Raw genomic sequence first — 26,318 nt, forward strand, 5'->3', positions numbered from 1 at the left:
CTCACAGTTACTCTTGGTGGGCGCAGGAATGGGCCCTGCTGTGAAATATTAGATCAAGAATTGTAATTACATGCCCCTGTTGAACAGGGGCAGAAAAATTGGGCCTTAGGCACTGGTGCCACAACACTGCAACCCCCCACAGATACTCTTGGTGGACACAGGAATGGGCCCTGCTGTGAAATATTAGATGAAGAATTGTAATTACATGCCCCTGTTGAAAAGAGGCAGACAAATTGGGCCATTGTTGGTGGTGGTGCTGGTGCCACAACTCTGTAAGCCCTCACAGTTACTCTTGGTGGGCACAGGAATGGGCCCTGCTGTGAAATATTAGATCAAGAATTGTAATTACATGCCCCTGTTGAACAGGGGCAGAAAAATTGGGCCTTTTTTGGTGGTGGTGGTGCTGGTGCCACAACACTGCAACCCCTCACAGATACTCTAGTTGGAGCGCAGGAATGAGCCCGCTGCAAAGTATTGCATCAAAAATTGTAATTACACGCCCCTGTTAAACAGGGGCAGAAAAATTGGGCCTTAGGCACTGGTGCTGGTGCCACAACACTGCAAAGTATTGCATCAAAAATTGTAATTACACGCCCGGCGGTGCTGATGCCACAACACTGCAACCCCTCACAGATACTCTAGTTAGAGCGCAGAAATGAGCCCGCCGCAAAGTATTCTCTGGGAACGCGTTGCACAGACCCTTCTGCAAGGCCTCCCGAAGATGTTTCATCTTCTGCTCCCTCTGCGCCGGCAAGATAAGGTCCGCAACCTTACTCTTGTAACGTGGATCAAGAAAAGTTGCCAGCCAGTAATGATCCCTCTCCTTGATAGCACGAATACAAGGATCCTTCCGCAGGCTTTGCAGGATCAGGGAGACCATACAGCGTCGGTTTGCTGAGACATTCAGTGCAGAGTCCTCTGGGTCACTGAGGATGACAGGATCCACAGCCACCTCGTCCCAGCCACGTACAAGTCTATGGGTTCCTTGAGACTGTAATTGATCCCTTGAAGACTGCTGCTGATTGTGAGTGCTAGGCTCCACCTCCATGCTGACACAATCCTCCTCCTCGTCCTCTTCCTGTGTGATAGGCGGGCAAGCGGGAACACTGTCTGGATAAAGGGGGCCCTGAGAGGTAAGGAAGTCCTCCTCTTCCTCCCTCTGTTCTGCCTCAAGGGCCCTGTCCATTATACCATGCAGCGTGTGCTCCAACAGGTGAATAAGAGGGACAGTCTCACTGATGCATGCACTGTCACTGCTCACCATCCTCCTGGCCTCCTCAAATGGTGACAGGACAGTGAATGCATCCCTGATCATGGCCCACTGGCGTGGGGAAAAAAAACCAAGCTCCCCTGACCCTGTTCTGCTGCCACATTGGCACAGATACTCATTGATTGGCCTCTGCTGCGCGTGCAGCCACTGCAGCATGGCCAATGTAGAGTTCCACCTGGTGGGCATGTCACAGATTAGTCGGTTCTTGGGCAGGTTGTATTCCTTTTGGAGGTCTGCCAGCCGAGCACTGGCATTATGTGACCATCGGAAATGCACACAGAGTTTCCTGGCCTGCTTCAAGACATGCTGTAAGCCCGGGTACCTGCCCAAGAACCGCTGCACCGCCAAGTTAAGGACATGAGCAAAACAGGGCACATGGGTTAGTTGTCCCTGTCGCAGGGCGGAGAGGAGGTTGGTGCCATTGTCGCAAACCACCATTCCTGGCTTAAGCTGGTGTGGCGTCAACCACCTTTGAGCCTGCCCCTGCAGAGCTGACAGAACCTCTGACCCAGTTTGGCTCCTGTCCCCCAAGCACACCAGCTCAAGCACCGCATGGCATCTCTTTGCCTGCGTACCTGCGTAGCCCCTTGAACGCCTACGGAGCACCGCTGGTTCCGAGGACACATCAGCACAGGAAGAGGCCACAGAGTAAGAAGAGGAGGGGGTGGAGGGGAGAGGTGTGTCAGAATCAGTAGTAGCATTTTGGAGGCGTGGTGGTGGAACAACCTCCAACACTACTGTACCTTGTCCTGTGTCCTTCCTAACTGCCAGCAGAGTCACCCAATGCGCCGTGAAAGATAGGTAACGTCCCTGTCCATGCCTGCTGGACCATGAGTCAGCGGTAATATGCACCGTACCACTGACCACCCTGTCCAGCGAGGCATGGACATTGCCTTCCACATGCCGGTAGAGAGCCGGAATCGCCGTCCGTGAGAAAAAGTGTCGTTTGGGAACTTGCCACTGAGGTACCGCACATTCCACAAACTCACGGAAGAGGGGAGAATCTACCAACTGAAAATGCAGCAGTTGAAGTGCTAGCAATTTAGCTAAGCTAGCATTCAACCACTTCTTTTGGCGCTGCAGGAGCTGGAGCAGGGAAATTTGCCTGGTACAATCTGCCATCGGTGTACCGATAGTAGATTGCCTGCAAGTACTTGGCTGTGACACACCTAATTCTACACCTTCAGTCCTATCAGTGCATGCTTCAGAGAGGACTGAGGGTATAGTGGGGTTGGAGATCCCAGCTGATGAGGAGCAAGGAGAGGTCCGCTTTGTTCTTTGGTGTGGGTCTTTGAGTTATGCTTGCCAACGAACTGCATGGCAGGTCAACATATGTCTGGTCAAGCATGTGGTGCCCAAGCGGGTGATGTTTTGGCCACGCGAGATACGCTTGAGACATATGTTGCAAATAGCAGCAGTGCGATCTGATGCACTCCTCTCAAAATAGGCCCACACCAAAGAACTTTTGGAATAACGCTGAGAGACAGCAGCACCCTGCACATGCGTAGCTCTGCGTTGTGATGCAGTCAGTGTGCTGCCCTTAAGCTGGCCCCTGGAGGGCATCCTGCCTCATTGGAGATGTGCCTCCTCCCCCTCTCTCCTATCAGGCACCCACGTAGAGTCAGTGACCCCATCATCCCCTCCCTCCTCATCGCTGTAGAAAACCTGTCAGTATGCCGCAGCTGGGGGAACATGACTGCCAGATTGCTGTCCTTCTTGGGCACCCCCTCTCTCTGGGCTCACGTTACTGCCTTCCTCTAGCTGTGTACCATCATTGGAGCCTTCAAAACGCTGCACATCCTCCTGCAGCATGTACCCAACACTGTGGTCAAACAGTTCAGGGGACTCGTCAGGAGAACATGGTGGGGCTAGGGAAGGAGTGACTGATGCCATTGAGCAGAGGGAAGAGGCCGCGTTGGCAGCTGCTTTGCCAGACAAAGTACCCTGAGCCTGGGTGAGAGAGGATGAGGAGGATGAGGACGGCTTGGTCATCCACTCTACCAAGTCTTCGGCATGTTGCGGCTCAACACGGCCAGCTGCCAAAAAAAGGACGAGCGTGTCCCACGGCCACGTGCTGATGAGGATGCACCATGTCCACAACCAGCACTGTTGCTTCTAGACGCAGGGCCTGCTTGCCCACTTATATCGGCTTGTGACTCTCTGCCTCTCCTTGTTGTCCTTCCAGACATACTAATGGCCTGCAGAGGACACAGACAGTACACCATGTGAAAGTACTTGCAGCAATATCCCCTACCTGTAGTATTAATATGAGCAGATCCCTGCCTCTAGGAGTAAATATGGGAAACACCAGCTTTATGTTAGTTGCACAATGTGCAGAGGACACAGACAGTACACACACCATGTAGCTTTAGGTGCACACTGCAGAGGACACAGACAGTACACGACGTGAAAGTACTTGCAGCAATATAACCTGCCTGCAGTATTAATATGAGCAGATCCCTGCTTCTAGAAGTAAATATGAGAAACACCAGCTTTACGTTAGGTGCACAATGTGCAGAGGACACGGACAGTACACACACCACGTAGCTTTAGGTGCACACTGCAGAGGACACAGACAGTACACCACGTGAAAGTACTTGCAGCAATATACCCTGCCTGTAGTATTAATATGAGAAGATCTCTGCTTCTAGGAGTAAATATGAGAAACACCAGCTTTACGTTAGGTGCACAATGTGCAGAGGACACGGACAGTACACACACCACGTAGCTTTAGGTCTGTGTTGCCAACCGTCTGTTAATTTATGGACAGCACGTAAATTTAACCCCCTTTTTGGGGTGTCCGTAAAGTCCGTTATGGGCATCAGGTGCTCGTAAAAAAGATGGCCGCTGGGCTGTCACGGCTCCGTCCTCTGCCTATGGCGAGTCTACTGCACGAGCCAACGAGTGTCACTACCAAAGTGTCCCTCCTGTCCCTCCTTCGGCCGGGCTTGGGAAAGCTTGTATCTGCTCGGCCAGGCGGCGCATGCGCAGTTACGTAATGGCACCACCCGGCGCCATTTTTGAATAGCCGATCGAGTCAGGAGGACTCAGGAGGGACACTTTGGCAGTGACACTCGTTGGCTCGTGCAGTTCACTCGCCATAGGCAGAGGACAGAGCCGTGACAGCCCAGCTCAGTCCTGTCCTGTCCAGTCCAGTCCAGCACAGCCCTGAGCCCAGCACAGCCATGTCCAGCCAAGTCCAGCACAGCACAGCACAGCTTTAAGGTAATCAAGAAGCTGGTGGTGGCAGTAGGTGATGGTGGCAGGAGGTGGTGGGGGCATGAGGTGATGGTGGAAGAAGGTTATGCTGGCACTGTGGCAGGAGGTGGGTGAGGTGATGGTGGCAGAAGGTAATGCTGGCAGGAGGTGGTGGGGGCATGAGGTGATGGTGGAAATGGCAATGGTGGCACCGTGGCAGGAGGTGGGTGAGGTGATGGTGGCAGAAGGTAATGCTGGCAGGAGGTGGTGGGGCAGGAGGTGATGGTGGCAAGAGCCGATTGTGGCAGGAGGTGGTGGTGAGAGCAGGAGATGATGGCGGCAAGAGCTGGCAGGAGGTGGTGGTGGCAGGAGGTGGTGGGGGCAGGAGGTGATGGTGGCAAGAGCTGGCAGGAGGTGATGGTGGCAGGAGGTGATTGTAGCAGGAGGTGGGGGTGGTGGGTGCAGGTGGTGGGGGAAGGAGGTGATGGTGGAAAGAGTTGGCAGGAGGTGGTGGGTGCAGGAGGTGATGGTGGAAAGAGCTGGCAGGAGGTAATGGTGGCAGGGGGTAATGGTGGGGGCAGGAGCTGGTCAGAGATGGTGGCGGCAGGAGGTGATGATGGTGGCAGGAGGTGTTGATGGTGGCAGGAGCTGGCCGGAGGTAATGGTGGCGGCAGGAGGTGATGGTGGCAGCAGGAGCTGACAGCTGGTAGTGGCAGGAGGTGATTGGGGCAGGGCGTGGAGGTGATGGCAGGAGCTGGTGGGTGCAGGTGGTGGGGGCAGGAGGTGATGGTAGCAAGAGCTGGTGGGGGCAGGAGGTGATGGGGAACAGAAACCGATGGACTAATATAGCGAAAATAACAGAAATGTTTTTTTTTACCTTAATATGTACCTTAAATCATATTGCTATTTGCATAGTGTACTTGTTTGTAGCCTAAATACTGAAATTTGCACTTAAAACTGTCATTTTGTAATTTTTGTAAAATGTCCATAAATATTTGCCTGTGCCAGTAAATTTTGTGTGTTGTGTCAGTAAATTTCAATCTGTACACCACGTGAAAGTACTTGCAGCAATATACCCTGCCTGTAGTATTAATATGAGCAGATCCCTGCTTCTAGGAGTAAATATGAGAAACACCAGCTTTACGTTAGGTGCACAATGTGCAGAGGACACAGATAGTACACACACCACGTAGCTTTAGGTACACACTGCAGAGGACACAGAGAGTGCACACACCACATAGCTTTAGGTGCACAATGCAGAGGACACAGACAGTACACACACCACGTAGCTTTAGGTGCACACTGCAGAGGACACAGACAGTACACCACGTTGGAATACTGCAGCTAGCACAATCACCTGCCTGTCAGTTAATTAGGAAGAGCAGATCTAGCTAAACTATACAGTGTAAAAATATATATACAACACCTGGGATGCATATATATCCTCTACACACTGTAACTCTAACTGACTAGCCTGCCTGCTCTATCTACCTGCAATAAATGACACTCTCTCTCTGTCTTCTCTTAACAACTGCAACACACTACACAAGGCCGACCTGCATGCAGCCTTTTATAGTGTGGGGCGTGTACTAAACCCCCTGAGCCATAATTGGCCAAAGCCACCCTGGCTTTGGCCAATTATGGCTCTCCGTTTTTTGCAAGCTGTGATTGGCCAAGCATGCGGGTCATAGTGCATGCTTGGCCAATCATCAGCCAGCAATGCACTGCGATACCGCAGTGAATTATAGGCCGTCACACGCTACTCGAATGTTCGTATTTCGACGAACTGTCGAACATACGATGTTCGAGTCGAACGTGAGTTTGACTCGAACGCGAAGCTCATCCCTAGACATAAACAAAGGACTTTGCATCAAATAATAATAATAATAATAATAATAATAATTTTAAATGATATAAAGTTAAAGTGTCCAAACTCCCTCATTTCCCAATTCCAAATTCCTTTGTTTACACTGATTCATTACTTCCCTATTAGACAGTCAAAAATTAAGAGGCTTCTACGAGCCACATTTCCACCACACTAATAAAAATAAAAATGTATGAAGCTTCTATGAGCCATATTAAAGTGATCCCCCCCCCAAAAAAAAGGTCTGTGTCTTCCCTACCTAAAGTGAATATATCCCCCTTGGGGCACCCCATACCCTCTATGTTAATTATATTAACCATATCTATTCCTGTTCCCCCTTCTTTAGGTGCCCTACCCTACCTTATATATATATGCCACCTCTCTTATTTCTAAACCCCTTCTCTACCTACCTATGTATCTCCCCTTTGGGGGGTAGTGTCGGATTCCTCCATTTACCCAACACATGTATCATTCACACCTACCTCTGTGGAGAAGGAAAACCAAAAAAAAAACCACTCAGATCCCCAAATCACAAAAACTACCAGGGGCATTTATCCATCCGAACTCTGGAGACAGTCGGCAATATATATATATAACAAAAAGAAGATAGTGCTGCGCTGTAAGTGGATGGGAAAGGTGTAGAAAGGAAGTGAAGGGTGGTCTGTCTGTGGTTGGGAACAGTACAAACAAAATGGCATCAAAAAATGATCAGTGAACTGACTGACAAAAGTATAGCAATTCTATGCATGAGTGCTAATAAATAACTTCATGAATTCTTCTTGGTATAATGAAATAAACAATAAAATAAGTGATGACAAAATGCAGTCATTCGTTTTACTGACAGCCCACCAAATAAGTCACCCTATATAAAGGACCCTCATTATACCTCTCACTACTCCTGAGGAAGTCACGTGTGGTGACGAATACGCGTAAGAGTCCACTGAGAGGTAGCGGAGGTGACGTTGGCAAACTACTGCCCCTCTTTTTATATGCCTGATTTTATTTTAAACCATGTGAGTACCCTTATGTATTTTTTCTGCTGAATAAACCTTTTAAAACGGTATCCCACTATTGGTGTTTCATCCCTCTGGGTGCGAGTTATTGGCCATCCCGGGACGCGACTACCAAGAGGGACCTGTGTTTCCTTGAACTAGAGTCTATTTGGATAACCATCCATACAGATACGATTGGAAAGTGTGTTTGGATCTATATGCTGTTATACGTTGGGATCTACACCAGCACCTTTCAATTTTGGACTTTTGAATATTATTCAGATTTCCGTTCTTACTATTAAGCTCTGCTGTATGGACCTTTTAGCTTAGCTTATCACAAGCTTATTACTGAGCTTTTCACAGCCACTTGGGTGTTGTGTTACACACATTGTATATCTTTATTTGCATTTTTTCATCACTTATTTTATTGTTTATTTCATTATACCAAGAAGAATTCATGAAGTTATTTATTAGCACTCATGCATAGAATTGCTAAACTTTTGTCAGTCAGTTCACTGATCATTTTTTGATGCCATTTTGTTTGTACTGTTCCCAACCACAGACAGACCACCCTGAACACCCAGAACAAAGTTTTTGCCTGTTCTGCTGCGAACCGAACCGGGGGGTGTTCGGCTCATCCCTAGTCTTAACTGCTCTGGTCTATGTACGCTATCCCAGAGCTACAAGGTAATTATACCATGCATACACATTTAGTGTAGCTTGGGATTGGATGTAATATTATATATTTGAAAATGCGATGACCTAATACCATGTGCTTTTTGATTTGGATCCCCCTGATCCCCCTGATGAAGATTATAATTGTTGCATATCAAAAGGTATTGAGGTTCTTGCTTTATGGCAGACATATAGCGTGTAAACTCTTTGTACAATATTTCTGCCGCTAGCAGGATTATTTTGCATTTTAATGGGGGCATAATACACCAGAAATCAAATTTTAAGCAATTTTTGTTTTTAATTTTGTGTCTGTAAAGACATTATTATTATATGTCATACCATTGTAGATTCCAATTAACTTTTTCTGCCTAAAAGTCCAAGGGGGATAAATCTATTGTCTCTGTATGGTTAATAAAGGAAGAGTAACACTTTTTCTCTATGTGATTTTTCTGCTAGCTGTTATGAATGCAACCCTTTCATAACAGTTGAATTTACATTTTGATCATGCGTTTGCTTAGCAATCAAGTGATACACCGGCCACTCAAAATGGACAGGTACCAGGAGCCACAATCTGCTATGTGTGGTGGACACCGCAGTAGCAGGAGCTGTGCGCCCCAGGGGGCCCGTGACATACTCAGCGGCTGGTGCGTACAGGTATGTGATTGTGCCTGGCGGTGCCGCACAATCAATTAGTAATTATTACTGTGGGTGGGACAGCCGTTCAAAATCACTGCTGCTGGCCAAATTAAAATTGTATTTATTTATTTATTGCATTAGTTCCCTCGCCTCACACCCAGTGTTTGTTTTACACCTCTACCTATTAGCATAGAACATGGGTATTTTTTATTTGACAGATTCAGCTCCTATTGTTTTCAATGACTTTCAATTGTGTCATCTGAACTACTTTGAAGTTTGCTAAACGCTTCCCGAATTGAACCCAGGAAAGTTTGGCTCATCACTACTCTTGACAAGTGTCTGTGACAAGTCCAGTGCTCACATTAACTCCTACATTGCCCAAAAAATAATGTCTGTAGGTATATGGCAGGGGGTCAGATTTAAACTAAGAGACCAGCCAGAACCACAAGGGACACTTGGCATTGAATGTAAGAATAATCCCTTGTGCTGATTTTTTGTTTTTGTTTTAATTTGAACTAAAATTAGACTTTAAGCCCTTTGTTGCATAAATGTACAGTATGGCTAATGGCCATGTAAAATGCCATATGTGTTGTTTGATAAGCCTTGCTTTTTATATTTATGTCTTACAGTAAATTAACACCAGATCACATATTAAAAGCCATTCATGCAGAAGACCAAAAGCTTCCTAAGGGCTGAAAAATGTTTTCCCACAACTTAAATTAATAAAATCATTTTATGATTTTACTCAGGGGCTCTGCAGTTTATACATTCTTCCCTAGGCAAATGTATTTTTTTTTATGTAACGACATCTGCCCTTGGAACATGTTTTTCTGAGCATATGTTTTATTTATTTCCTGTATTTTTGTAGTGCATACATATTATGCAGTGCTTTACGGAATACATGGAATTATTCACACAAAATACAACAAAAAATTAACCCTACTATAACTCATACATTGAGACCATGTAAAACAAAAGCTGTAGCTTCATTGATAAGAGGCAGGGAACCTGAGTAAAAATTATCTGTATGACATGTATAGCATGCAGTTGGAAGATAAATCATGGATCAGTCTTGGATTGCCATGCTTTCTTTTTTCTGCTGGATCGTTCGTTGTTTGACACTTCTGTACTCTGGTTAATAAAGCATGGAACACTTGTGTTCTGTCATAGATATTAATGAGCAGATGACATTTTTTTCTAGGCTGCTGCTGAACTAGCAGAATGACCATTGAGTCTTTGTGCGTCTATTTTATTTAAAAAATATATATATTTAATCTCTGCAGATGTCCTTCCAGATTTCCAGTTATCGGTACACAAATATGACAATTAGACCATTAAGAATAATACAAACAGCAAACTACAAAAATTATAGTAAGCATGGGTGTGAGAATGAGAGCCACTTTGATTCGGCCAGGCTGCATCAATGCACTAGGTGCCAATACATAAAATATAAAGCACATTTAAAGTAATCCTATTAGACACTTTCAAAATATATATTTTTGCTAGATATTATAACATATTAACAATTTATTCAGTGTTATCAGTCTGCTGCAGGCAAGAGGAAGCATTTTCACAGTCTCCTTTCCCTCGTTGATCAAACTGTGACATTGTAACTTTATAGCAAGTCACAAGGGAAGAGACTGCAGAAAAGGGCTAATCTGTGGCAGGCAGGAAATGCACAGGCAAAGGCATGACTGTGTTATCTGTGTCTTTTTTTCTCCAGAAAGATCCTGGATTGTGTCTGAACAAAGATGACAGATGTCCGGCCGGTTGTTCCTCTTCTCTCATGATAACATCTACACACCACCATCCAGTAATTCTGGATGGTGGTGTACCACAGAGTGACCACAGTATTATACTGTTATATGCCTAAAGATCTTTATATAAATGTAAGTAGCCATATGGCTGATTTTAATTAAATATACCATTCGTTGCATCTTCTGCTGCACTTCGTTTTTGGGCCACCTTGCCTTTCTCCCATTGTTCTTCTAGAGATTGCTTCGCTCTTAAGGGAGTGGTCACTAATGCTGCATACTTTTACTTCCTGGACTCTACAGACGTTTAGTTGCTAAATGTGTGTGTTTCGGTACCCTCTCATGTGCCATTCTGATTTGTCTTGTTGTTCTGCACAAAGATGACACTGTCCTTTTGGATGAAAAATCTTATGAAAGCATTACTGGGGGGGTTGTCAGTGATCAAAAAAAACAAACTGCATGGCTCCCAATTGTCCCTGATTTCGAGGGTCTGTCCCTGATTTGGAACAAAGTTCCTTTGTTCCTTTTGAGATCTTTGTATATTTCTCTTTTAATGACACGTGGAAGGATGTGTGTGCTGTGCCTACATACGTTTGCTAAAACGTGTCACTCATTCCCATCTCAAAAGGTTGGGTGGTATGAAACTATAGTGTTATAGTTACCCATAACTTATAATTTGTTCATATTAACTGCATGCATGCCATTTTTCGATTAGGTTAGAGGCAGCCTCCCTGACAGCATGGTCAAGGAGGGAAAGAAAGAGAAGTGCCACCTAAGTGAAATCACTTACAGGATGTAAACATGTTTCAACCTCATCAAGGCTCTGATCCGTCCCTCGGATTTGTGTGCAGTGCACAGAGCTGTGAAAGTCAGATGCAGGTCATCAGAGCGTCCTGTGGCCACCAGAAAGCAAACCAGCGTGGAACGCAGGTGTAAATGACATTACCGGACGGATAAGATGGCTGGACTAGCAAGAAGGCTATGTGCTCAGACCTCCAACTTCTTCTACTGGCCAAGGGGGAACTATTCTTTATGATCTATTTAAGGATGTCAGACGGCCGTGGGACTACAACGGCCAGCTGCATCACAATGGTGCAATAATAGATATACAATGAAATGTTACCAAAAGCGTAGCTAAAATTACACCAATACTTATTTTTAATCCCTACACATAGGTGGCGCATCCCTTCGTCCCCCTCCTTGTCTTTGATACAGAGCTGGCTATACTCTAAGGATAGGTGCTGCCTTCCATCATTATTGCTTTCCATGTACTGATGGACTTATGTATGGATTATACATGGACTATTAACAACTCTTGCTGTATTTTATTGGACTGATTTAACCATGCAGATTCAGCATTAACTTTGTGCCAGAGACTCAAGCTGGCCATACACTGTATGATTTTTGCAGGTGGTTCCCCCAAAAAACAGATGGAATTCACTCAGTGGGCTGTCCTGCCAGCCCAGCTCCATTTGACAAAAGATCATAGTTCAATTAGCTTTTGTCAAAGGAGCCTGCTGGAAATTCTTCAGCCGATGCAGCTGCATCAGTGAGACACAATTCAGTACAATAGCCACAGGATTTGTTTTCATCCAAGCTGTATATCTTTAGGATCATAGTTTCATGGCGTACTAATCTGCAAATTCTGTTAATGAGAGATCTAAGTACAGCTTCTATTAGGCAGGTCTGTAATCTGAGGGGTAGATCTGAAATGAGGGGACACTCTGCTGATTTTATTATCCAATCACGTGCAAGCTAAAATGATGTTTTTTATTTTCCTTGCATGTCCCCCTCAGATCTACAGCGACTGCACTTCCAAGTGTACTTTCAGTGCAATTTCAAGTGCACTTTGCACTTGTAGTTTGCACTTGTAGTGCAAAGTGGATTAACCCCCAGAGTTCCATGTTCACCGTCCTCTCCTGCCTCCTGCACAGAATAGATTTGATGCAATTATTTCTTCTTTCTTGAATCCTTCCTATGCTATCCTTTGATTATTTCAGTCTTTTTGAAGCTATCTTGAAAAATTATTTTTGTCATTTAAATTGTTTAAGTATGATTATGAAGTGTTCACCAAAGTCAGAAGGTCAACCCAATTTCCCTTCTACGAGTATTCCATACATAGCCTGGTCCACAGTGCTGGCAGCAAAAGGGGACTTTTTGACTATGTAACCTTTGATTTCATAACGACACTGCTATAGGAGAGATTTGCTGACAAGGCCTTTTCTGGAATATTTTGTTTAAAAGATTAAATCTTAGAACCTCCATACCTCTATACGTCCAAATATATATATATATATATATATATATATATATATATATATATATATATATATATATGTTTTTTAGCAGAGACCCTAGAGAATACAATGGCGATCATTGCAATATTTTATTTTATTTCATGCTTTAAGTACACTCACTTTATGTACACTAGTGAATTTGGACATACCCGCTAGTGTACGTAAAGTGGCTCACAAGCACAGACATTTCTACACCATGCAGCTGCAGTATGGCCTGAAAGAGGCGAAGCTGGCACCTGGAGTTGTCGCCAGTGAAGAGGCTGCAAGAGAAGAGGCAAAGTTCCTGCCAGCCAGCCATGTCCGCCAGCCAGCCCAGAGTTGCCCTCTAGCCAGCCCAGAGTTGCCTAAACATAAGTGGATTTCTGTACAGTACTATAAAGCCCTGTACACACGATCGGTTTGTCTGATGAAAACGAACTGATGGACCATTTTCATCGGACGAACCGATCGTGTTTGAAATGTTTCCTATGGAAAAAAAAATGATAGAAAAAAACGATCGTCTGTGGGGAAGTCCATTGGTCAAAAATCAAAAATTTTCTCAGCACATTGTAGTGTTTTACGTCACCGCGTTGGACACAATCGGATTTTTAACCGATGGTGTGTAGGCAAGACTGTTGAAAGTCAGCTTCATCGGATATCTGATGAAAAAATCCATCGGATTAGATTCCATCAGATATCCGATCGTGTGTACAAGGCTTAAACATCACTCCCTGACCCCCCCACTACAGCCCATGGCCCTCCACTATAGGCCCAGATCTCCCATCTACAGCCCCTGACTCCCTAGAAGTCAAAAAAGGGTATTGCTTCACTTTAAGTAAATTTTCATTTTACATACATGCTCTGGTCCCATTGTGTACTTAAAAGTGGTGTATGCCTGTAGATACCTAACGTCATGCTTTAAAATTGCAGAAAGTTAACATTTATTATATTGCAGATTACCAATTTTTAGATGTGATGGCTGTATTAGTTTCGCTTTTTAGGCTTCATGTACACTAACCTACACTGACAGCTCCTAAACTTGAGTTTAGGAGCTTTTTGGAGTGTTGGAGTTTTTTGGAGACTTTTGGCTCTGCCGCAGGAAAATGCGGCAAAAATGCAGAAAAACGGTGGCACGATTTTCTCACGTTTTGCATTTTTCTGCGGCCGCAGTAACTGTACGCCAGTGTTCGTGAAACCTCAAGCTTGTCTTGTGTACACACGGTCACACCAAATTCAGCCCGTCAAAAACGTGGTGACATACAACATGTACGACGGCACTATAAAGGGGAAGTTCAAATCCAATGGCGCCACCCTTTGGGCTGCTTTTGCTAATCTTGTGTTAGTAAAAGTTTGGTGAGAGACGATTCACGCTTTTCAGTCTTCGTGCTTTTCAGATAATTTTCTTCTGTTCAGTTGGTGCTTGTGGGTTAGTATCTGCCTTTCAGTGCATGTAGTGAGTTTGTATCTGTTTTTCAGTGCGTTCTTGTCTGCTCATTTCAGATTTTCAGGTCGTTCTTCATAGGCCTTGCTGTTCTTCAGTGCGTTCTGTTAGTTCGTTCTGACCAGCCAACCATTTTCTAGCCATGTTGCGGCTACGTACTCGTCGTAGAGTTTGTGTTGTGTGGGGACTTGGTGTTGGGGTTCTTGCTTTGACCCAAGCTCAGTCTATGAACAGGGTGAGGAGGAGTTCATGGACGAAAAATTGGTTGCTCCAGCATATGCCTTTGCTGCTGGAGATCAAGGACAATAATCCTGATGACTTCAGGAACTATCTCTGGATGACAAACCCGTTTTTCACCATCTGTTGGCTTTGCTGTCCCCTTATATCATGAAGTAGGACACCTGCATGCAGAAAGCCATCACTTCCGAGCAGAGACTAATCGACATGTTGCGATACTTGGAAACTGGGAGAAGTCTGCAGGACCTCAAGTTCACGACAGGCATCTCCCCTCGGCTCAGGGGATCATTATCCCAGATACCTGTTCTGCCGTCATACAAGTCCGGCAGAAGGACTATATCAACCGCTTAATCACCGCCTTATAGCCGAAATACGGCTACTAGGCGGTTCCTTAACTCTGGGAGGACGTCCATGGACGTCCTCCCAGAATCACGCTCCCGCATCACGAATCGTGGTAAATTGCCGCTGATAGCGGCTGTTTACCATGTCATCGCTCCATCCAATGACGGAGCGATCACATGTAAACAAACGGCGTCATTTGATGACGCTGGTTCCTCCCTCCTCTCTCTGTACCGATCGGTACAGTGTGAGAGGGGGGAGAGCGGGTGTCAGCTGTGCTGTGGCTGGATCTGTGACTATTGCAGTCACAGATCCATCCATCCCTGCTCAGCCATCCCTGCAACCCCCGCCCCAATACTCTGCAATACACTCTGCAATACCCCCTGCAATACACTCTGCAATACCCCCTGCAATACCCCCTGCGCTAATACTCTGCAATATCCCCTGCACCAGTACTCTGCAATACCCCCTGCACGAGTACTCTGCAATACCCCCTGCGCTAATACTCTGCAATACCCCCTGCGCCAGTACTCTGCAATACCCCCTGTGCCAGTACTCTGCAATACCCCCTGCGCCAGTACTCTGCAATACCCCCTGCGCCAATACTCTGCAATACCCCCTGCGCCAATACTCTGCAATACCCCCTGCACCAATACTCTGCAATACCCCCTGCGCCAATACTCTGCAATACCCCCTGCGCCAATACTCTGCAATACCCCCTGCGCCAATACTCTGCAATACCCCCGCACAATACTCTGCAATACCCCCTGTGCCAATACTCTGCAATACCCCCTGCGCCAATACTCTGCAATACCCTTGCACCAATACTCTGCAATACCCTCGCACCAATACTCTGCAATACCCCCACACAATACTCTGCAATACCCCCGCACAATACTCTGCAGTACCCCCGCACAATACTCTGCAGTACCCCCGCACCAATACTCTGCAATACCCCCTGCGCCAATACTCTGCAATACCCCCTGCGCTAATACTCTGCAATACCCCCTGCGCCAGTACTCTGCAATACCCCCTGCACCAGAAATCTGCAATACCCCCTGCGCTAATACTCTGCAATACCCCCTGTGCCAGTACTCTGCAATACCCCCTGCGCCAGTACTCTGCAATACCCCCTGTGCCAGTACTCTGCAATACCCCCTGCACCAGAAATCTGCAATACCCCCTGCGCTAATACTCTGCAATACCCCCTGTGCCAGTACTCTGCAATACCCCCTGCACCAATACTCTGAAATACCCCCGCACAATACTCTGCAATACCCCCTGCGCCAATACTCTGCAATACCCCCTGCGCCAATACTCTGCAATACCCTCGCACCAATACTCTGCAATACCCCTGCACCAATACTCTGCAATACCCCCGCACCAATACTCTGCAATACCCCCCGCACAATACTCTGCAATACCCCCGCACAATACTCTGCAATACCCGAAAAATACTCTGGGAAAAAATGCGTTTTAACCACTTCCTGCCCGCCGGCCGTCATATGACGTCCTTGACTTGAAAGATGCTTGCAGCTGCAGGCATCATTTAGATATCCTCTTTTTCAGTAGGCGATTCTCTACACCATTAGAACAATTATGTCGGCTGTTCCGCCTCTTGATAGTTCTTACGGGATGGCTAAAGGGGACGTCCCTTCTCCCTCTGGTGCTTCTTCCGACTCACTGCTACGATCGAAGCCAGGATTGTTTTTTTTTTTCAGGCTTCCCAGCCTAGAGGTGAGATGTGGGGTCTTATTGACCCCATATCTCACTGTAAAGAGGACCTGTAATGCTATATTCCTATTACAAGGGATGTTTACATTCCTTGTAGTAGGAATAAAAGTGATCAAAACATTTATTTTTGGGGAAAAACATGTCAAACTAAAATAAATAAAGTAAAATGAACAATACATATATTTTTTTTTAAAGCGCCCCTGTTCCCGTGTGCTCGTATACAGAAGCGACCGCACTCGTAAGTCACGCCCACATATGAAAACGGTGTTCAAACCACACATGTGAGGTATTGCTGCGAACGTTAGAGCGAGAGCAATAATTTTGGACCTAGACCTCTTCTCCAACTAAAAAGATGTAACCAGTAAAAATATTTAAAGCGTCACCTGGAGGAGTATTTAAACTAGGATTGAGGGGGGAGGGTGAATTAGAATTACATCGAGCAGACAGGTCAGTTAGTGGTCAGACATTAATGGAGAGTGGAATGGGGATAGATGGGGGGAGGGTTATGGCAGGTGACAAGAAAGTTCCCATGTTGCAAACAGCCATTGGAAATAATAGTGCCATTTGTACTACTATAAATTATATGAAAAACACCAGAGAAAAATGTAACAATACATTTAAGTGTTTGTTCACCAATGCCAGAAGTCTGCCAAGCAAAACAGGTGAGCTGGAAGCTCTGATGCATGAGGAGAGCTATGATGTAATCGGTATTGCTGAAACTTGGCTTCAATCCTCACATGACTGGGCTATTAATATTCCTGGCTATGCTCTCTTTCGGAAAGACAGGGTAAAAAGGAAAGGTGGAGGGGTCTGTCTCTATGTGAGAAGTGACCTCAAAGCAAGCGTGAAAGAGAACCTGGTTGATGGAGAGTGTGATGAGGCTGAAGCATTATGGGTGGAACTGCATACAGATGTGCGTAGTTCAAAATTAATCATTGGAGTTTGTTATAAACCACCCAATGTTAATGAGGAGGTGGAGACTCAGCTCCTTGCACAGATGGAAAGGGCTGCAAGGTCTGGGACGGTGATAATAATGGGGGATTTTAACTACCCAGAAATTGACTGGATTAATGGCACTTCTGGGACAGTTAAAGGACAAAAATTTAAAAACCTATTGCAGGACAATTTTATGGTGCAGTTTATTGAGGCCCCAACTAGGAATGATGCCCTGTTGGACCTGATAATTTCAAACCATGCAGAGCTTATTACTAATGTTCAGATAAAGGAACACCTGGGTAGCAGTGATCATAACATGATTTCATTTAATGTTAACTATAAGCAAGAAATACATACAGGAAATATTAAAACACTAAATTTTAAGAGAGCAAATTTTCCAAGGATGAGGGCTGCTCTCCAGGACTTGGACTGGGAGGGACTATTGGCACAGATGAACACAGAACAGAAATGGGAATTCTTCAAAAAGACTGTGTGGAACCTCACTGCAAAGTATGTTCCCATGGGCAATAAGTTTAAAAGGCTAAAAATAAAACCTATGTGGCTCACGGTCAAAGTTAAAAAAGCTATAAACAATAAGAAAGTAGCTTTTAAAAAATATAAAAATGAAGGAACACTAGTGTTGTTTAAATGTTACAAAGAATATAACAGGATATGCAAAAAGGAAATCAAGGATGCAAAAATTCAAAACGAACGACAGATTGCAAAAGATAGTAGGACAAACCCCAAAAAATTCTTTAAATATATTAATAGTAAAAAGGTGAAGTCTGAGCATGTAGGCCCCTTACAAAATAATCTAGAGTGGGTGACTGGGGACAAAGAGAAGGCAAATTTACTAAATGTTTTCTTCAGCTCTGTGTATACAATGGAGCATGGGGGAGCTCATGTCCAAAATAGGGGTGGGAGTGACACAGCCCCAAATCCACAATGGCTCAAAAGTGATATGGTCCAGAAATATTTAGACAGAATAAAGGTGGATAAAGCACCTGGACCTGATGGCATCCATCCACGGATCCTAGGTGAGTTGAGCTCTGTCATTTCAAAGCCACTGTATCTAATATTTAGGGACTCATTAAAGACAGGAATAGTACCACTGGATTGGCGCAGGGCCAATGTGGTGCCCATATTTAAAAAGGGAACAAAGTCTTTACCAAGTAACTATAGACCTGTTAGTTTAACTTCTATAGTTGGGAAGATACTGGAACGTTTAATAAAAGACCACATGGATGAGTTCTTGCTGGAAAAAAACTATTTAAGCAGCAGACAACATGGATTCATGAAAGACAGAAGTTGTCAGACAAACCTGATTTCCTTTTATGAAGAGGTAAGTAAAACCCTGGACAGAGGCGTGGCTGTGGACGTGATATATTTGGATTTTGCAAAAGCGTTCGATACAGTTCCGCACACACGGCTCATGTGTAAGGTAAGGTCTAAAGGATTGGATATATCAGTTTGTAAATGGATAGAAAACTGGCTGAAAGACAGAATTCAGAGAGTCGTGGTTAATGATTCTTACTCTGAATGGTCCAATGTTATGAGTGGTGTACCCCAAGGTTCAGTGCTGGGACCCTTACTTTTCAATATATTTATAAATGATATTGGGTCTGAGATCAAAAGTAACATTTCTGTCTTTGCAGATGACACCAAGCTATGCAGTGGAATAACGTCCTTACAGGATGTCTCCAATTTACAAGCCGACCTCAATGCTCTGTCTGATTGGGCGACTAAGTGGCAGATGAGGTTTAATGTAGATAAATGTAAAGTTATGCACTTGGGGGCTAAGAATATGCATGCATCATACATACTAGGGGGAGTACAACTGGGGGGGTCTGTAGTGGAGAAGGATCTGGGGGTTTTAGTTGATCATAAGCTCAATAATGGCATGCAATGCCAAGCTGCGGTTTCCAAAGTGAGCAAAGTCCTTTCTTGTTTTAAGAGAGGTATGGACTCCAGAGACAGAGATATAATTTTGCCCCTGTACAAATCATTAGTAAGACCTCATCTGGAATATGCAGTTCAGTTTTGGGCACCAGTTCTCAAAAAGGATATAGGAGAACTGGAGAAAGTGCAGAGAAGAGCAACCAAACTGATAAGAGGCATGGAGGAGCTCAGCTATGAGGAAAGATTAGAGGAACTAAATTTATTCACTCTTGAGAAGAGGAGAATAAGGGGGGATATGATCAACATGTACAAATATATAAGAGGTCCATACAGTGAACTTGGTGTTGAGTTATTCACTTTACGGTCATCACTGAGGACAAGGGGGCACTCTTTACGTCTAGAGGAAAAGAGATTTCACCTCCAAATACGGAAAGGTTTTTTCACAGTAAGAGCTGTGAAAATGTGGAACAGACTCCCTCCAGAGGTGGTTCTGGCCAGCTCAGTAGATTGCTTTAAGAAAGGTCTGGATTCTTTCCTAAATGTACAGAATATAACTGAGTACTAAGATTTGTAGGTATAGTTGATCCAGGGTAAATCCGATTGCCTCTCGGGGGATCAGGAAGGAATTTTTTCCCCTGCTGTAGCAAATTGGATCATGCTCCGCTGGGGTTTTTTGCCTTCCTCTGGATCAACTGTGGGTATGGAGTTGGGTGTATAGGATTTTACTGTGTTTTTTTATTTTGTTTTTTGTGGTTGAACTGGATGGACTTGTGTCTTTTTTCAACCTGACTAACTATGTAACTATGTAACCTATGGGGATTTTTAAGTAGCGAAGTTTGGCGCCATTCCACAAGCGTGTTCAATTTTGAAGGGTGACATGTTGGGTATCTATTGACTCGGCGTAACTTTATCTTTCATATTATGCGAAAAAATTGGGCTAACTTTAATTAAAATTTTTTTTAAAGCACAAAACTGTTTTATTTCCAAAAAAAAACGCGTTCGAAAAATTGCTGCGAAAATACCGTGTGCGATAAACGACCGCCATTGTATTCTCTAGTGTCTTTGCTAAAAAAGCATATATAATGTTTTGGGTTTCTATGTAATTTTCTAGCAAATAAATGATGATTTTTCCATGTAGGAGAGGAATGTCAGAATTGGTCTGGGTGTTCCAGAACGCCTGATGGTGCTCCCTGCATGTTGGGCCTCTGTATGTGGCCACGCTATGTAAAAGTCTCACACATGTGGTATCGCCATACTCGGGAGGAATAGCAGAATGTGTTTTGGGGTGTAATTTGTGGTATGCATATGCTGTGTGTGAGAAATAACCTGCTAATATGACAATTGTGTAAAAAAAAAAAAAGACAAAAAAATCTTGATTTTACAAAGAATTGTGGGGAAAAAATGACAACTTTAAAAAACTCACAATGCCTTTCTAAATACCTTGGAATGTCTTCTTTCCAAAAAGGGGTCGTATGGGGGGTATTTGTACTTTTCTGGCATGTTAGGGTCTCAAGAAACGAGAGAGGCTGTCAGTACTTCAGGTGTGATCAAATTGATCAATTTTCAGTAATTGGTACCATAGCTTGTAGAGACCCTAAACTTTCACCCAGACTAAATAATAACCAAATATTTTTTTTTTTCACCAAAGATATGTAGCAGTATACATTTTAGGCCAAATTTATGAAGACAAATTACTTTTTTGCTAAATTTTATAATAGAAATGAAGAAAAATTCTTTTTTTTTTACAACATTTTCGTTCTTTTTTCATTTATAGCGAAAAAAATTAAAACCGCAGAGGTGATCAAATACCACCAAAAAAAAAAAAATCTATTTGTGGGAAAAAAAAGGACAAGAATTTCATTTGGTTACAGTGTTGTATGACTGAGTTATGGTCATTCAAAATGTGAGAGCACCAAAAAGCTGAAAATTGGTCTGGTCATTAAGGGGGTTTATGTGCCTGGTGGTCAAGTGGTTAAGGTAAGTTTTCTCCTTTAACATCACATTCTATGTATTTATTGTATGCTAATATATTGTATTTCTTTCATCCTTCCCTAATTACCATGATTGGTGATGATTTTTTTGTGGGCCCAAACTCATCTAGAACCCCCCCCCCCCCCCCCCTTAAAATATGTATAAATGTTTTTGTTCTCATTAATTTCAGGCAGAGTGACAGAGGTTTTTTTTGTTGGCCCAAACTCATCTAGAACACCCCCTCCCCCAAAATGTGTACAAATGTTTTTGTTCTCATTCATTTCAGGCAGAGGCTTTATTATTATTATTATTCATCCAGATGGAGTTTTCCCAACGTCTCAAGAGGGGTGGCCTGACATTGCCACCTGATGAAGACAATGTGGAAGGACTCCCATTTGTGTGCGTCGCAGATGAAGCCTTTTGTCTGGGAGAACATCTGATGAGGCCATTCCCCCAGAACACCCTCACCCCTGAGAAAAGGGTTTTTAACTACTGGCTGGCCAGAGCCAGAAGAGTCGTTGAGAATGCATTTGGCATAATGGCCAGACGGTTCCGCTTGTTACTTACATCAATAAATATGGCAGAGTATAAATTCAACCACATCGTGCTTGCATGCTGTATTCTGCACAATTTTCTTCAGAAAAATTCTCTAAATTATGTGGCCACAGTTGGGCCAGAGGCAAGACTTTCAGAAATTACCCCAGCGGCCCTGGAAGCTGGCAATCCTGGCTTGCCCCCCCAAAGCGTGATGTGAGACAAAAATATCTGGAATATTTTATGGGTAGGGGGGACATTGCTATGCCAGAAAATATTGGATGATTTTTAAAAATAAAAAATAAAAAATTATATTGAATTTTATGTATTGCTTGTGTTTCTTTTAGATGTCTAATAGGTTCTCCTAGTGCCAAGTGGTTTTTCCATTATTAAATAACCCCCATTGTCACTGTAAACACCAAATTACTACAAACAATGGTATTGAGCATTGAAAAAAGAAGCCACACGTTGTTGAGTCTAAAAATGTCTACTCTGTGCACATTCACATGTGCGTTATAAAATGTTTGGGTCAGAAAACATCTCTTGTTTTATAAAGTTTTACATACATTTCTTTATTTATTTTTTGCATAAACAGGCATGTTTCAAAACATACCATACACAACTCTGGAACTTACAAAGTTCAACATTGAAAAACTGAAGGCAACATCAGACAATATAGTGTGTCCAAATTGTCTTGATCTTGCCTTCATAAGATGCTTCAAGATTAAGGCCTATATTGGGATGATATTAGGAGAGTTTAGACTGATATTAGTATTTCTGTCTTGTGTTTTGTCTTGCAGAAATAATAAGGGGTCACGAAAAAGCAAACATTTTTGTGCTTCCAATGATTTCACCATGGCTGCCTCGACCACAGTTGCTGGGTTGACCATGTTACATAGTTAGTCAGGTTGAAAAAAGACACAAGTCCATCCAGTTCAACCACAAAAAATAAACAAACAAAATAAAAAACACAGTACAACCCCATACATCCAACTCCATACCCACAGTTGATCCAGAGGAAGGCAAAAAAAAAACAGCAGAGCATGATCCAATTTGCTACAGCAGGGGAAAAAATTCCTCCCTGATCCCCCGAGAGGCAATCGGATTTACCCTGGATCAACTTTACCTACAAATCTTAGTACTCAGTTATTTTATGTACATTAGGAAAGTATCCAGGCCTTTCTTAAAGCAATCTACTGAGCTAGCCAGAACCATGTCTGGAGGGAGTCTGTTCCACATTTTCACAGCTCTTACTGTGAAAAAACCTTTCCGTATTTGGAGGTGACGCCACCAGTGAAGGCACCAGACAGCGGTGACCAACTAAGTAGCCAGAAAATATTTATACAGATCTGGGCACGCCAGGCCGCCCTGGGAGGACGGACGCACCAGCATGGACAAGCTGTTATGAAAAATAATTCTTGCCAAACAAATCCACTAACCAGTTAAACACAATGGGGGTGGGATACTATATGTAGATTAATGGAGACTTTACCTGTCTCGCTGGAGGGGCGTGACACAGCCTGTGACTGGCAGAAATCTGGCAGAAATCTGCCCACACCATGTTATTGCCAAAAAAATAATAAAGATAAATATATATTTGTATGACAATTTAAAGCAGTTTATTGATATAAATTATACTTTTTTACTCTGTATTCCAAAGGCTCTTTTTTTTAACATGTTATCAGCAGCAGAGGTCTAGAAGCTCCTCCTGCTTATGTTTCCCTGCAGACAGGCCGGGAAAGGTATGGGTCATGTGACAGCTGTATATCGATTAGGATAAAGGTAGTTCAATGTTTTTTTCTATTAAAATAATTACAGTGCCATCATCCACACAAAGAAATAGAAGGGACAATTTAAATTAACCACTTAAGACCCGGACCATTATGCAGGTAAAGGACCTGGCCCGTTTTTGCGATTCGGCACTGCGTCGCTTTAACTGACAATTGCGCCGTCGTGCGATGTGGCTCCCAAACAAAATTGGCGTTCTTTCTTTCCCACAAATAGAGCTTTCTTTTGGTGGTATTTGATTTCCTCTGCGGTTTTTATTTTTTGCGCTATAAACAAAAATAGAGCGACAATTTTGAAAAAAAAAACATATTTTTTACTTTTTGCTATAATAAATACCCCCAAAAAAAGATACAAAAAAACATATTTTTTTCTCAGTTTAGGCCGATACGTATTTTGGTAAAAAAAATCGCAATAAGCGTTTAATGATTGGTTTGCGCAACATTTATAGCGTTTACAAAATAGGGGATAGTTTTATGGCATTTCTTTTTATATATTTTTTTTTTACTACTAATGGAGGCGATCCGTGATTTTTTCGAGACTGCGACATTATGGCGGACACATCGGACAATTTTGACACATTTTTGGGACCATTGTCATTTTCACAGGAAAAAATGCTATAAAAATGCATTGTTTACTGTGAAAATGACAATTGCAGTTTAGGAGTTAACCACTAGGGAGCGCTGTAGGGGTTATGTGTGACCTCATATGTGTTTATAACTGTAGGGGGCGGGGCTGGACGTGTGACGTCACTGATCGCCTTTCCCTATATCAGGGAACAGACGATCAGTGACATTGCCAATATGTAAAACGGGGAAGGTGTGTTTACACACACCTCTCCCTGTTCTTCAGCTCCTGTGACCGATCGCGGGACACCGGTGCTGATTGGGTCCGCGGGTCCCGCGGCCGCGATCACGGAGATTTGGACCGGGTCTCGGGCGTGCGCGACTCACGGCTGGGCACTTAAAGGGGACGTACAGGTACATACCTGTGCCCAGCCGTGCCATTCTGCCGATGTAAATGTGCAGGAGGCAGTCCTTAAGTGGTTAAACAGTGTGTGTTTAGCATCACTTTTAAGGATCTGCAATTGACAGCTTGGTGCCATATACCACAGCATACCTTCAGAGGTCTAGTGGCATCCATGCCCAGATGGGTCAGGGCTGTTTTTAAGGCAAAAGGAGGGCCTACTCAATATTAGGTGGGTATTATAATTGTATTTAATTGATTTATTGATTACAGTATATGTGTCATTACAATTTATTATGATTTAATTCATATAAAAATTGGGCATAATAGTATGTTTTCTATTTGTCAGCATAGCCATGTTTCATAAAATTCTCATAATTTCACAGTAAAAAACAAAAACAAACCATGATTAGTATTCTGCTCATTTCTTTTATTAGCACCAAGTAAAATATCTGTTTTGCGTAAGTAAAGGAACTTGCCAAGAAATGAATGAAGGTGAACCAATAGGGAACGTTGACCGGTATCATTCTCAATTATGTGTCCTTTGGAAGCAATCATTTATTAACTGCAGCATGCCTAAAGCCAGCTTGCCTCTTCTCCACTGGAAGCAGTTGTGTGGTTAATTGAGTGCAAATTAGTGTCATGTACAATATGTCACGTGCAAACATATTCATTGTCATAGTTCAACACAGACACAGCAATAGCATATTTAATTCCTATGTACTGCCCAGGAGAATAGATTTTTTTTTATTAGGCCCCTACAGAAATAAAACTGTAGATATTTTTTTTTTCCGAGAGGGATAAGAACACTGCTTTAGTACACAGTGTATTTTATTTACACGTTTTAGTATTTACTAAACTGTTATTGCTGAAAATATTTTTGTTACATTTACAATTAGTAAACCAAGTCTCTAATTTAAAGTGTTAGCACAATCATTGTCATTTCATACTACCCCAACATATGAAAAGATATGAATCTCTGGTGAAAGCGGATTCAAAGTGGATAATATTTATATAACATAAAAAATTGTTTGGAGAAACCTGAGTCATCCTGACAGTAACTTAGGGTAACTCTCTATGAGCCCCAGATAGCAGCCAATATGGGTTTTAGTCATTCCCCATGCTACTCAAAATAAAAGCAAATGGCTAGACATGCAAATTAAGCAGATGTAGAAAATAACTGAATAAGATTTAGTTTAGTAAATCATTGGAGTGGATTTACTAAAGGCAAATGGACTGTTCACTTTGCAGTAGCAGTTGCTCCAGTGATCAGTACATGAAGGTAAGTTCTGCTGACTTCCATCATCCAATCATATGCAAGCAAAAATGCATTTTTTTATTTTAATTTCCTTTTTTGTGTTCAGGTATTTTTTGCAAAGTGAAGCTTTACTAAACTCTGCAGTACCTGCACTTGAAGATTGCAACTGCACTGGAAAACTCCACTGTCTATTTACATTTAGTAAATCAACCCCACTGCATATAATTAGGGTCAGGTTGCTTAGATACAGTGAATTGATATATAATCAGTGCAAATATGTCTTAAATGTAATGCAAAAATAATCAATAATACTAACCAATCGCTTATATCACAGGCCTAATGTGATTGCTGCCAGCACTATTTAGAGCACGTCGACAAGTGACTATATTAACACAAATTTATAACACAATTGGGTAGATTCACGTAGGGGCGCCTAAAATTAGGACGTCCTAGCCTACTTTTTTTAGGCTACACCGCCATAAATTATTTAGGTTAGAAGTGATTCTCAAACCACTTACCTTCAAATTTTCGGCGGCGTAGCCTAAAACGAGCG

This window comes from Rana temporaria, chromosome 2 (assembly GCF_905171775.1).
Source record: "Rana temporaria chromosome 2, aRanTem1.1, whole genome shotgun sequence".
Classification (NCBI taxonomy): domain Eukaryota; kingdom Metazoa; phylum Chordata; class Amphibia; order Anura; family Ranidae; genus Rana; species Rana temporaria.